A 13887-nucleotide genomic window follows, 5' to 3' on the forward strand; every position below is an offset into this window, starting at 1 on the left:
TAAAGCATAAACTAACCCACAAATATCTGGAATATTATAAATATCAAATAGAGCAATCTTTATAGATTCTTAACTACAATATTATTTCTCTTACTCCTTCTTTTAATATTTTTTTTTTACAAAATTATATATTGTATATATATTCTTCTTTAGTATGAAATTGTTTTCAAGCGAGAAACAAAGCTACAGTACTGTCGTATCATAGATGACGCTACCGAAAGCTACCTTTAGGTACAATATTTATTTATATAAATTTTTATTTAAGGTTGGAAGAGTTTCAGGCTTTTTCTGTGAGCGAAAGTAAATATTGTTTTTGCCAAATTGATGTAACATTCCTTTCTGTAAAGCTTTAAGCTTCCAGCGTACAAATTAATTATTCTAAGCTTTTTTTGGCACCCAATGATTTTATTTAACTGCAAATATCTGGCTTAGTGGTAAGCTATTTTTAAGGCATATTTTATATTATAGATAGACTATCACAACGATTCAGTTTATGCTATACTTAGCATACACATATCGAAAGCTAGCTCTACATATATAATATTTCGCAAGTATTCACATGAAAGGAAATTCTTTTGTTAATTGGTTTATAATAATGCAGATCATTTACGAATTATTTCCGCGTACCTGTTGGTGGTCCTTAACCAAAAGCGTATAAGGTCAAAAATAAAAAAAATATATATACGCTGAAAATTGGCAAAACATTATTCTTTCATATCTTTCTGGTCTTCTCAAGCAAATCATTAAATTACTTTCACAGCATTTCGCGCTAAAACAATTTTCTGTTATTAAAGCCATACTAACACCAATGTAATTCCTTCCACAGTTTCAATATTGTAAAAAAAATGTAAACAAAATAAAAACAGTGACTTGAAAGTTGTAAAGAGTAATGAAGTCGATATACAAAAAGTTTAGCGCTACTGAGTGGTGAGGTCATAGCCGGAGCTATCACCTGTGACGTTTGAGCGAAGTAAAAAGTATAGACACACACCTGCGTACAGACATATGCATGTAAAGGTTTTGAGGTTAAAGAAATGGACTAATTTAAATTTGGTAAAAAATACTTAGCAAAAAAATCGGATATAAAAAATTTTATAATAAAAAAAATCGGATATAAAAAAATTTTATAATAAGAAAAAATCGGATATAAAAAAATTTATAATAAAAAAAATTTTAAAATAATAAGAAAACAAAAATATTTTTAAAAATATATCCGAAAAATATATTTAAAAAAATAAAAAACATTTTAAAAAAATTGGATAAAAACACCCTTAATTTTCGAAACTAATTTTATTTCACTTTTGTAATTGTATATGTATAAAAATAGTATTTTTTGTTGGAGACTAACCGTAATTTCTAGTCAGTATTTTAAATATATATAACACCGTTTTTTTGGTATATGCGTTATTTTTCCCGATTTAGCATGAGTTGAACACCTTTAAAGCACGCGGCGCTTTGGCATGATTGTAAACAACATTAGGCGCACAGCTGGTGTTTGGCCCACTGACTGAATGACGCACTGACGAATTAGCCGACTGACACACGCCACTACACCAGCTGACTGATTATGGCTGGTGTTAATTTCTGGGAGTACCCATTTCAATTGTCTTACGAATGATATGCATATATACATACATATACAATACATATACATATATATATATATGTATATATATATATATAATTATACCCATACTGTTTTACATACTCATATATGCCACTCTAAACAAAAAATACTATTAAATAAATGAATCAGAAAAAAAAGGTTCACCGAAATGCTACGAATTGCCGTTGACTTATTGTTGAGAGGTTAAAGAACTCTGACGCTGATTGAATGTTGAACTGACTAAATGCCTGACTGACGTACTGACTGACTAATTGTCTATACAATGCTAAATGTTGCAGCAACAGGCTGACTGACATATTGAAAAAAATCTCAACCGCCACTTTTTTCATTATTATTTTTTTCTCCAGCAGTGCTCACGACTCCACGCTCTCCTTGCCGTTGAATGCGCCATATTTTATTGCTTTGGTTTTTGTTTCAAATTTCTTATTATTATTTTTGTAAATTACTTTGGTTTGCTTTATGCTTCGACTTTCTTCGCCGCACTTGATCGATTGCTTTTTTTACGCTGTCATGTTGTTATGCGGGTGGCAGCAGCTGGACACTTGCGGAGCAACGCTTCATTTGAATGAAAGCGCGGCATTCCAACGGTCAGTGTAATGGCAATGGTGATGAGTCAGGCGTGTGGCGTTGGCTATAGTCCGGCGTTTTCTGTGTCTTTGGATTGGAATTTATTTAATAGGCATTTTGATTGTGTTTGATATTCATAGATTTGAAGTTTCCTCTTACCTTAAAGAAAATAAAGTAATTTAGAATATTTATTTTAACATTTTTCGCTATAAATATAGGAGAAATAAGATATTTTCCCTCTAACTCTCTTAGATATAAAGAGATTTATTTACTTGGATAAATAGATCTCTTTATGTCTAAGTTACCCTTTATAATAGCACTTTTATTCTTGTAATTTTTCAAGATTGCCTTATTAAAGTGAATCTATACTTCAGGGAGTTATATAATCTCATTTGGGCAGCTGTAAACGCTGATCCAAAAGTGCTATAAATGGCAAAAGGTTCACGGAAGGTACGTCCACCGAGATGTTTCAACCTCAGTCTGGTTACAGTGATCAGTGAAAGCGAAAGCGAAAGCTTCTAGATTCTATATTTTTGGCATCCGACAAGATTTTTAACCTCACCACATGTATGCCTTTTCGACAGTGTCCAGTCAGAACCCTTAAAATTGCGGAAAGGTGCAACTTGCTACGAGCGAGTAGTTTAGAGCAACCCTTATGTTCTAATCTAGCTCGATGCTATTGATGAATGGGTTAGTCACCTCTCAGCTTATCTATAGTTACTCTTAGACGTTTGATGTGATCAATCAATTGTCTTATTAGAAACTGATTCAAAACGGATTTTCTCGGTGGTAATTGATTCCATAAAGATACCATATGCTGTGCTATAACCTTTAAACTATGCGCTGATTGCAAATTTAACCTTCTCGCTTCTGGAAAATTTTTGTATCTTTAATATAACTGAATGTTTACAAATAAAGCAATTCAAAATTTTACATATTTACTTTTTTAATAATTTTCGACGTCTTCACAATCCAACTCTTAATTGATAACAGTGTCACCTTAGAACTCTAGAGCATCCAGATATTATGATAACTGAATATTTTGCACTTTATAAATATTTTTTTTGCTCACAATAACTTTTTAGATTCTATCGGGATCAGACCAAAATCAAACGTTCCAATACAATTTCTCAACATTACAAAACTGAACTTTTTTAATACATGCGTAGTTATTTCCCTTAAATCGTACACCTTCTAGCTCGAAATCCTAATAAAAACCTGTTAGCTTCCTCTTGGAACCCTGCGTGATTGCATGCTGACTTAGTGCCGTTTCAGACAGGGATGCAAAAGAGTCTGATCTTTTTCAAATTTTCTTTTGGTGTCGCTCTGGGCATTCACACGGTCAAAAAGAGTCCAGCAACTCGAGTCTAGTTTTTCTGCATTCCTTTTCACAAAATGTTCGTAAATATTTGTGCGGTTCGACTGCGCAACATCGCGCAACACTGCATGCTGCGTATTTCATTTGTATGTTGAGATGATGGTCACACATTTTGCTTGCAATGAATTACCATGAATATGGTAGAACAATATGCATAATACAAGTACCTACCCGCTAAATAGTTTCAAAAAAATACTAAAGACGGGAATTCCCTAATCCACAAGAATGTATTGAATATCCGCAACTAATATTTTCAAGGCCAAATTTATAATAGCAATTTCCTAATCTTTAAGTATTAAAAACTCATAATTTCTTTACTGCGTATTAAAAATTCATAATTTCTTTACTCCATAATCTATATCTTAATTTTCTCCTTATTTACAATTTGTCATAATATTTCTATTATTCTATGCATACATATTTGCACATTACATACAAAAATAGATAACAGAACTCAAATTTGCGATCGAATTCATTTGAAACCGAGCGCTCTTGCAACCATTCAAAGGATTTGAAAGTGAAAAGGAATGCTGAAAAGGGTAGCAGCGAGCTGTTACGAAAAAGAACACAAAGCGTGCCACCCGAACACGAGTGGCACGGTCCCTTCGTCTTTCCTCGTCGTCCCCTCGCCCACAATAAACTGGTTTGAGACTCTTTTGAGTCCCTGTCTGAAACGGCACTTAGCATGTTACTGCTCCAGTACTTGCAACAACCTGATGCCGCGTAAGCATCTAACTACTGTAAACGATACCACGTATTACTGTAAGCTAGATTATATTGATCCGCTGCAAACGCCATATGTGCAACGCTTACCGGTCGCTTGTAATCTAAATGCTCATATCAAAAACGCATGTTTACGACTTGCAACAACGTCTGCGAGTCGCATTAAAAACGCCAAATAAGCACGCAAATGCAAACACGTCAATGCTGCGATTGGTAGAAGCTGCAAGCCAAAGAAGCTCCGATGTTTTATATAAGAATATGCAAGTGATAAAAAAGAAGTCAATGCTGCGCTATCCGCTCCAATGCGGCAAAACCTCGGCATGCGAAGTGCAACGTGTAAAGGGGCGCAAGTGTAGCGGTATCTTGTTTTTATTCTTTATGCGACATCAAAGTTGTTGTGAGTAAATTAAGCGGCATTAACTCAATATATTGGCCACTTACACGTTAATTTAAGCACAAATTGAATTAATAAACCATGTTTAACATTGCCGAGTGTGCGGTCTGTTGTTGCAAGTTGCACTGTCCGATGGCCGAAAACGCGAAACGATTTATTAATTTATGCACGAATCGCCTGGCAAATGCCGACAAATACGAAGTTTTTATGTGTCGTGGTTATGTGTGAAAGAAAAGAGTGTTGCCAGAGTTGTAAAGAAATAAAGAAGCTATTCAGAAAGGAGCAGAAAGTGGACAGCGATAGTAACTGACATCAAACTACAGGCTTGCTACAGGTCAAGCCGTACATGGCAGGTTAGAACCTCGTAAATTGCCCAGAGACAAATTCAAATACTAGTGGCAACTTGCTCCCATTATCGGTATACATATAGCCTCTACTGTAATCTGTCAATTGTGCAATATGGAGCCGAAAATTCTTAAGCATCTGCTTTTAGATTGCATAACGTCCTACAGAGGCCGGATTAAGGCCTTTGGATCCATATATTCAAGTGGGGAGAACATTGCCTGTGTGGCGGGATATATTCAGCAGAATGCTGGGCCTATCTGAATACGTGTGAAAGAGGAGAGTACACCATAGACCTCAAGTCACAGAGCACACCTTAATTTAATTCTATTATATTTTTGGTTCGGCTCGTACTTAAGTGTTTGGCGTTACTTTCTCGTAATTGCTAATTTAAAGACACGAAAAATTGAAAAATCTTTGCATACAGTTAGTAATGTGAAACACTAATTAAACCCATTCACCGATTTCCAAACCGTGTGGCCACTCATTGTTCTAAGAAAACGCCAAGAGAGGGAGAGTACAGCGCGAAGTGTGTTAATCGAACAAATGTGCGCGATAAAATATGCCAACACACGAACACACACACATATACGAAGGAAAGAACAAACAAAACTCGCTTTGTGGAGTAAGGTTTACATGCACTCCCCCGGCCCTACGCCCGGCACGCAGATGCAAATTTGAATTTACAAGCACGTAATGCGAAAACCTGTGCAACAAACTTATACGAAAAGCATAACAACAACGTCAACAAAGCGAGCGACCAAACGGCGATACAATTTCACAGTCGCCCTACAAATTGTGGCAGCATGTTGCAAACTTTCTTGTTGCATGTGCGCACTATGTACATTGTTGTGTGCCTGTAATTAATGTTACTCCTCTTATTTTATTATAACGTTTTTTTGTTTTGGGGTTTTATGCCTTGGTCTCGGATGTGTGGCCAAAGTCAAAGCAAACAGAAAATTGTGCGTTGTGTGTGCGAAAATGACGTGATTGAGTTGAATGAATTTTGGCGGCGGTGCTGCTTTTGTAAAATCAAAACGCGCACATGCAACATGTACGAGTGGCAGGGCTGAAGCGGCCAAAACAAGCAGAAAGTTGCCAGATGCCAGCGGCATAGGCAGTGCGGTAGATATTAAACAAAAACTTTATGAACAACGAAAAATTAGAACATGTTCAATGCGCTGGACAAAATTTACATGAACATGTCGCGATTGTCGGACGCTGTGTTGCTGTTTGCGGGACTGGGCCAACTGTGCTCTGCGCGAACGCTTTGTGTACCTGATGAATGCGTAATGCCCTCTGCATGAGTTTGGAAGTGAAAAAAAAAATTTTAACTCTAATAGTATATAAATATTTTTTTCTTTATCTCAAACTATCATGAATTTTCTAGTTATTAAAATTTGTGATAGTCCAGTAAGTTGAAGCTTAAGGGAATGGGCCAGCCTAGTTCCTAAAAATCGACACAATCACATACATTTTACTTACCACCTTAAATATTCCTGTTATCGAATTTTGATATTTCGACTGTTGCAAAAACAAAATTTACATTCCTTCTATCAAACACATGAAGTTCAACAAATCAATTGAAATCCATTGCACTTTTTTACACACACTTTTATCATGCTTTAGGTAAACACAAATTTGTATTTTTCAAAAAATATTACGGCACACAAAACGTTACCGAACCAAAGAACGCCAGGATTTTTGCGATGTAAATAACAACTATAAATATTTATGAGACCGAGATTAATTGACTCATTAATAAATAAATAATATTAATGAAACACTTTCCGATTGTATTACGCATAACTTCACTTAAACTTTTTAAATTAACTATAAAAACAATAATTCACAAAACATTTCTCACTTTAACATATTTCTATTCAATTTACTCACGCTTTTCAGTGTCAACACCTGTTAACTTCCACTACAATGCACAAACTGAAATGTCAGTCACTCATCGCTTTTCTTTGCACACCCACGCCCACATATGTATGTACATGCTCACTACAACTTTAAATTTGATTTTATTTAAGTTTCTCACTCGCTCTTTAAAAACAAACAAATGCAAGTGCATGTGCTTGACAAACGTAAATATGCTTACACAAATATGGTACATACAAACGACATTTACGCTAAATGCATGCAAACACAGCAGTGGCACTCGGTTTTTCGCGAGCACACGCAAATGAAAGTGGCGAAAAGTGAAGTGAAAATTTTATATGCAAAGCAATATTGTGTAGCCAAATAAGTGAAGTATTAATATTTCCCACACATTTTTTTTTTGTTTTTACAAATAATAGTAAATTTAATTATAAATCAATAAAACTTCATAGTTCGCAAATTGAAAATAAGTGCAGTGAAATAATATGCAATTTCGCGTAATAGTTGTTTTCGTTGTTGGCTCTGTTCGGTTCTCAGTGCTCTGTTCACGTCAATGTGGCGAAGTTTGTAGTGCTGTTGTTATATTATGTTAAATGATACGAGTATAACACAAGCAGTGCACTGCCTGCAAACATGTATTGACATGTTAAAATAGCATGATTTTTATCGATTTGCATAGTTTGTATAAATCATGCGTGAGTGTATTCTGTTAAAAGTTTATTTGAAAAATTTGCGTTAAAGTCTGATAACAGAATAACATGAGCTGGTAAGTTATTTAATATATTATATTATATTTTGTTTAATATTTTAACATAATAATTTATATAAACAAATATATATTTGATACTCTCTTGATAATATTTAGTGTAATATTTTTTTATTAATTCACATTTAATTCAATTATTTGTATTGTTGATTAAGTACTTATTCAAATATTATATTATACTTTTAGCTTGATAATGACATTAATAGCAACTACCCTTTCAACGCGCGAAACCACAACGTTTCTTAAATGTTTCAAGTTCGACACTTATAAGCAAAAAATCATTTTTCTTAACATTCTTATTCCATTAAAATTATGTTCTATTGCATTTTAATATAAGAGGGTAACAATTTTATTACATACATTTATTAAATCAGATACATAAATATTATTTAACAGTTGAATTTTCCTGTTCCAGTTATTGTTTTATTGTTCATTTCAGTTGACTAAAATTTTTCAAACGGCGGCATCCTTTTAACATTTTTGCCTAGACTAAAAAAGTAATATGGGGACCTAAAAACTGATTTTAATATTTTGGAAATTTTCAAATTGAACCGCTCTAAATTTAAAATTAATTTCTTTTTTTAATTAATTTTTTAAAGCAATCGTATATTTTGTGCAACATTTTGCTTGCATTCATTCTGGCTTAAATACAATTGACTAAACCTGTAATCAATTTGTAAATACACGAATACAAAATAAATTGTGCGTGGTCCTTCTCTAAGGAGTAAATATCCCACAACTACACAATTTTAAATGTCATTTATTGCTTGCAACAAATGTAATTGACATAAGCGGCGATACCCTATCGACCTGTATTAGCCTAACAAAATGCCATACTAATATATGGCCAAGCAAAACAACAACTCTCTCACAGGAGCAAAATGCAGAAATAAACCCACAACATAAATAGTTAAATGGGCCATTTTCGAAGCCTAGAAAAAATAACAAGGGTAAGACAACATGGCTAACAAGACGGCGCGTAAAGTCAGACTGACTGTCTTGGTTGAATGCGTCGCAGAAAAGTGTTGAAACACAATAAAAAACTAAGGCATCAAATCGCTGCCACAAATCGCCACAAACTACAAATTGTGGCAGTGGCAGTGGCCGTTGCTAGTTTACAGTTACAGCGCTTATTTGCCAGTCTGAGTTAGCCGCATGCAACGCACAATTTAAACATATTAAATGCATGTTGAGATAAATTTCAGCTCAAACTTGAAGCAAAATACATAAATGGAGGTAAAACTTCGGAGTAATGGCGCGCAACAGCAAATAATACAGGCTTGATTGCATTGTGCGTGTGCAAAACGCGCCTTTTGTAAGCATTTTGCTTTTCGACGGCTCGAGGCGCAGCAAAATTGTTTATGCCGCGCCATTAACTGCATAAATACGCGCAAATAAATGCGGTTGCATGCAACAAAATGCATTTTTTGCATTTAGTAGTATTTTTTCTGCTTAGTTTGGCGCTGATTTTTCATGCCGCGTTATGTGGCATACACAATTTTTTTGTGCGCCAAAATTAAATGAAAAATTTGTCACAATTTATGTCATAACGATTGCGTGTCCATAATAATAGTTGAAAGAGTGCGGACATAGCGGCCGAAAACTCGACGAAGGCGATAAATTATAAAATTGATCATGTCAGTAATAAGCGCAAACAGAATCAGCGTCGCGCAGCGGCAGCTCATAGACAGCGTCGGCGGGGTGTGGGGCGACACAAAAATGCTCTTGCATACGCGCCACATCGTGAACGCCGGGCTGCGGCAAGCAGGAGGGCAGTGGCAAGTAGAATTTGTTTATTGATTGTGGCGGTGATTTGCTGCTGGCGGCACGCACATGTTGCAAGGATTTGCTGTAGACAACAGCGGAAAAAATAAATACGCACACATTACTTCATTTATTTCTATATACCTATAAGTATGTATGAATAGCCGAAATTCAATTAGTTAAAGCATAAGCCTTTTCACACTTCGCGCACATATGCCACTAATACACACACATAAATATGTCTCCACTGCTTTGCGTTTAGTCATTGGCGCTTATCGGACCCTGCCGCCGACACACCGCTTGCAAACAAATGAACGCATTTCAAATGTGAAAAGGTGCCAAGGATTATTGCCGTTGGCACGCTGATAGCGTTCGCGTGCTGCGTAGCAGGATTAGTGGGCGTATCGGAAAGAGGCGCAAGCTTTGATGTTCTCCTTACGTCTGCATCTACGTTTGCGTTGTTGCCGTTGTTCGGGTTTGGGGCCAAGCATAAGCTCTACCTGCATCTGTTTGAATTTCATTGGCGTTGATGGCACTGATCACTGAGCGCTGAGCCCTCAATTATCGGTATGGGTAAAGCACTTGCGAATATATGTATGAGTGGGACAAATAGCGGCACGCATGTTTTTGTTCATATTGGCGTTCTCAGCGCAACGCACAATTGACACGTTAAGCTCCGCTTGATGGCTCAAGTTGCCATGAAAGCCTTTTTGGCTTATTAGCATTTAAATGGTTTTCACTTTTTCCCCTTTTTCTGTTGTTACTATTTTTTTCGTGCTTGCCACCGTTGCTTCACGAGTATATGCGGTTAATACGTGCAGGATTTTCTTTACAGCTTTTAATTACAAAATAAATAAAATTCAGGTTAATTATAATGGTGGGCTTTGGCGACGCCTTTCACCGTTGAAATTTCGAAAAAAAGAAACAATTTTGATAAAAGTTATTAAAATGAATATGTTTATTAACGTGAGCTTGCAGTGGTGGCGCGCTATAGGTGTTCTGTGGAATAAAGAAAATAAAAACTTTTGAAAAGTTTTGGAGTAATGTAAATATGAAGCGTTCTTGTTATAAAAACAAGAAGAAAGTTAACTTCAGCTGCCCCGCAGCTATAGTAATTTTCACTACTACTATATATGCATAGCTAAAGCTGAAAACTTAACCGGTCAACGGTCCATAATCTATGCTAAATTTCATAAAGATATCTTATGATAAAAATAGAATTGTTTTTGTTGAAAGGTTTTCTTTTTGATCGATCAGTTTGTATGGCAGCTATATGATATAGTGGTCCGATATCGCATACGCTTAGGGACCGTGTATATGTGACTCAGCTCCTCAGGCTGATCATTTATATATAATTATATAAGATACTTTGTAGGTTAGGTTTTCCGAAGTTTCCTTCTGGTAATAACCAACTTCGTGTTTGAATGTGTTTAGAAGTTTCGAACTTTTTCTTAATTTTTTTTTTCAACCAATGCAATAAGAGCTGTTGTCTTCGTTTTCTTAGCGCATTCATAATGATTTATTTAACAACTTCAGCTATGCCACATTGTAAAACAATTGCTACTGTTCACTTATTTCCCAACACTTCAGAAATATATATAAAATGTGCTTAGACTGATTTACGAGACAGCAGGTTGTTTTCTGCGCTTAAAAGGGTGCTTCAATAAGTTTCACAGTGATTTTGGGAGGTATATAAATAAGAATAACAAATTTGAGGAGACAGTTGGGGAGCGTTTTATTCTAAGGAAGTTCCACTCATTCTCAAGAGTAGTGACGGTAGAGTCTCACACATTTTGAGATTCATTAGTAAAGAGTAATAGATGGAATTAAGTAAAGCAAATCGATAGCAAGTAATTTCTCTTGTTAGTATTATGTATGAAACCTTTAACTACACCACAATCTGGCTTGGATCCGATGCCACAAGCTCTTTCATACATTCACTTATGTAGAGCTATTATATTATACATATATTTTTATGGCCTTATAGAAAGGACGTGGTTCTTAAGCGTCTCGTTTTATAGAGCTTAGTTTCTAAGCAAATTATAATTAGCTTCTAAACTTTTTCATTAGGCTGTTGATAAATTGAGGTTTCGTTGATGATAGTAATTCATATTTCAAAAATTTATTTGCTAATTCTTGTGACTCGCCTAATAGTTGGCAGTGGAAAAACTGAATTCATATAAAGTTTTTTGCAGAAAACTCCTATTGCTTTACCCTTTGTATTCTTAGAAACACTTTGACACATTCGAACATTTATATACCAGTATTGTATGCATATACTATATACTACTTGTATGTAGGAATTTACTCAATGTGCTCAAATTCTTTCTGGCAGTTGCAAGTTCAAGCTGCAAGCCGGTCAGGAGGCACGTTTAGCTGGCCACCAAAAAACGCATGCTTGTTGAATGAATCACGGCGCACATAAAATAATGTATATGTGTGTGTGTTTGCAAAATTTGCATAAATCGATATGTTTGCACTGAAACTGCATATAATGTTATTGTTTTTGTTTTATATAACACTTGGTGAGGTCTGCTGCGTGTTATATCGTACGTTCGACATTTGCTCGCAAGTGTTTGGCTTTGCAATTTTGACATTTTGCTTTGCTTTTATTGGCTTATATCTCTTTGATTTTTGTGGCATTTCGGTCGCATTAGCGCGTTTCAATTTTTATGATTATTAGTCATAATTTGGTGTGAAAACTGGTTGTCGAGAATGCTTCGAAAGGTTGCTTATAAATATATTTTGAATAAATATTTTTTTTTCTTTTTTTCGCTTACAATTAAATATTCTAACCGCTACCTGCCGAAAAAGTTCTTAATTATCCTTTGTTTCATCTAGATAGCAGCTGGAGCTTCAAGTGCCACAAATTTATGATATCATTTGGTCTGCTTTTAATATGCTTATTTCAAAGCTTTTCTTAATGAACTTGAATTTGGAATAATGCGGCTTTAAAAATAACACCAATTTGGCTTTAGTTTCCCGTCATATAAAAATGTATGTGTGTATGTATGTATGTACATATATGTTTGTTTAAAAAATACAAAATAAAACTTAATCAAGCGAAATCACATTTAATGGACTTGTCAGTGCCACAGACACGTTCATTAATTATTTATAATCCCATTTATGTGCACCGATTCCCGAGAACTACAAACACATATTCATATACAAAAGTAAATATGCATACATAAGCTTATACACTTACAACTGCATGTGTTCTAAATAATCGAAAAAAATCTTTAAAGGAATGTCAGATATTCTACTTACCAACAGTTGGCAACGCTGTACTGGCCACTAGCCACCGCTGAGAATGCCTGATAGCATTAACCTGTTGCACAAAGCACACAGACAGCGCTACCTAACCAGCTCTGCTATATACATCCATATATACATATGGAGTAGGTGTGTACACAAAATTTTACTTTTTCAAGTGACATGCCGCAAGCCAATTGAATTCCGCTTGACTTACTTTACTCGACTTTTATTGCCTATCCACTTTTTTTAATTTTCATTTGCTTTTTTTTTCTTCAATAAATTCAATAAAGTGTGTACTATTGTTTGCATGTCGCTAATAAAAACAAAAATGGTCAAAATAAAATATTAAAATTTAAAAATAATATTTAAATCCTCTTTGAAATGCTTGTCGAATTCGTTTGATGTGGGAAACGTCAAAACTTCGACAAGTGTTCGACTAAACAACATCACTAATAAGTGTGCACCAATCAGAATGTCATCTAAGAAAATATTGTTTCAAATACATACATGCTTACATGCCGATCTGATTCGGGTAACCCAGCAAATATTTTGCTTTGTTTAATGAATGTGTGACCCGACATAAATTAATAAACTCTCTTATAAAACACCGGTAGATAGATATTTTTATCATCTAACAGATTTTAAGTATCACATTGAGATCTACTATACAAATTTTAAACACATTTTGTTTTAGATTGATTATTCTGTCGGAGAGTAAAGACCAAATCGATGCTTTTGAGACCGCAACAGCCCGCAAAATAATCAGCTTTCCTTTTTCTATCTTAATTATCTGGAGCTCTGCTTCTTCTTTTTTATATTCATAGGTTATGCAGTAAGTTGTGTATACCTCGAAAATGCTTTCGAAACATATCGGTTACTATTATGGTAGTCCTATGAAAATATTTGAGCTTATTTTTTTCCGAGCAGCTCTGGTTGAACAAAAATATAAAGCGATACCCAGCCTAATAAAGAAAAATATAATATATATAAATAAAATAAATTAATAATATAAAACAAATTTTCGTTCGTTCACCTTTTCTTAGAGAGCATAGTCAACCAAAGCAGTTGGTGCGGCATTTATTTGTCAAAAGAAAACGTACAGCATAGTATGTAAAAAAGTAAATCAGTCGAGAAAAATTAAATGGATTCATTAAATAATGGCTGACTCCAGAATGTATAGTTAT

Source organism: Bactrocera oleae, chromosome 3 (genome assembly GCF_042242935.1).
Source record: "Bactrocera oleae isolate idBacOlea1 chromosome 3, idBacOlea1, whole genome shotgun sequence".
In the NCBI taxonomy this organism is placed as follows: Eukaryota; Metazoa; Arthropoda; class Insecta; order Diptera; family Tephritidae; genus Bactrocera; species Bactrocera oleae.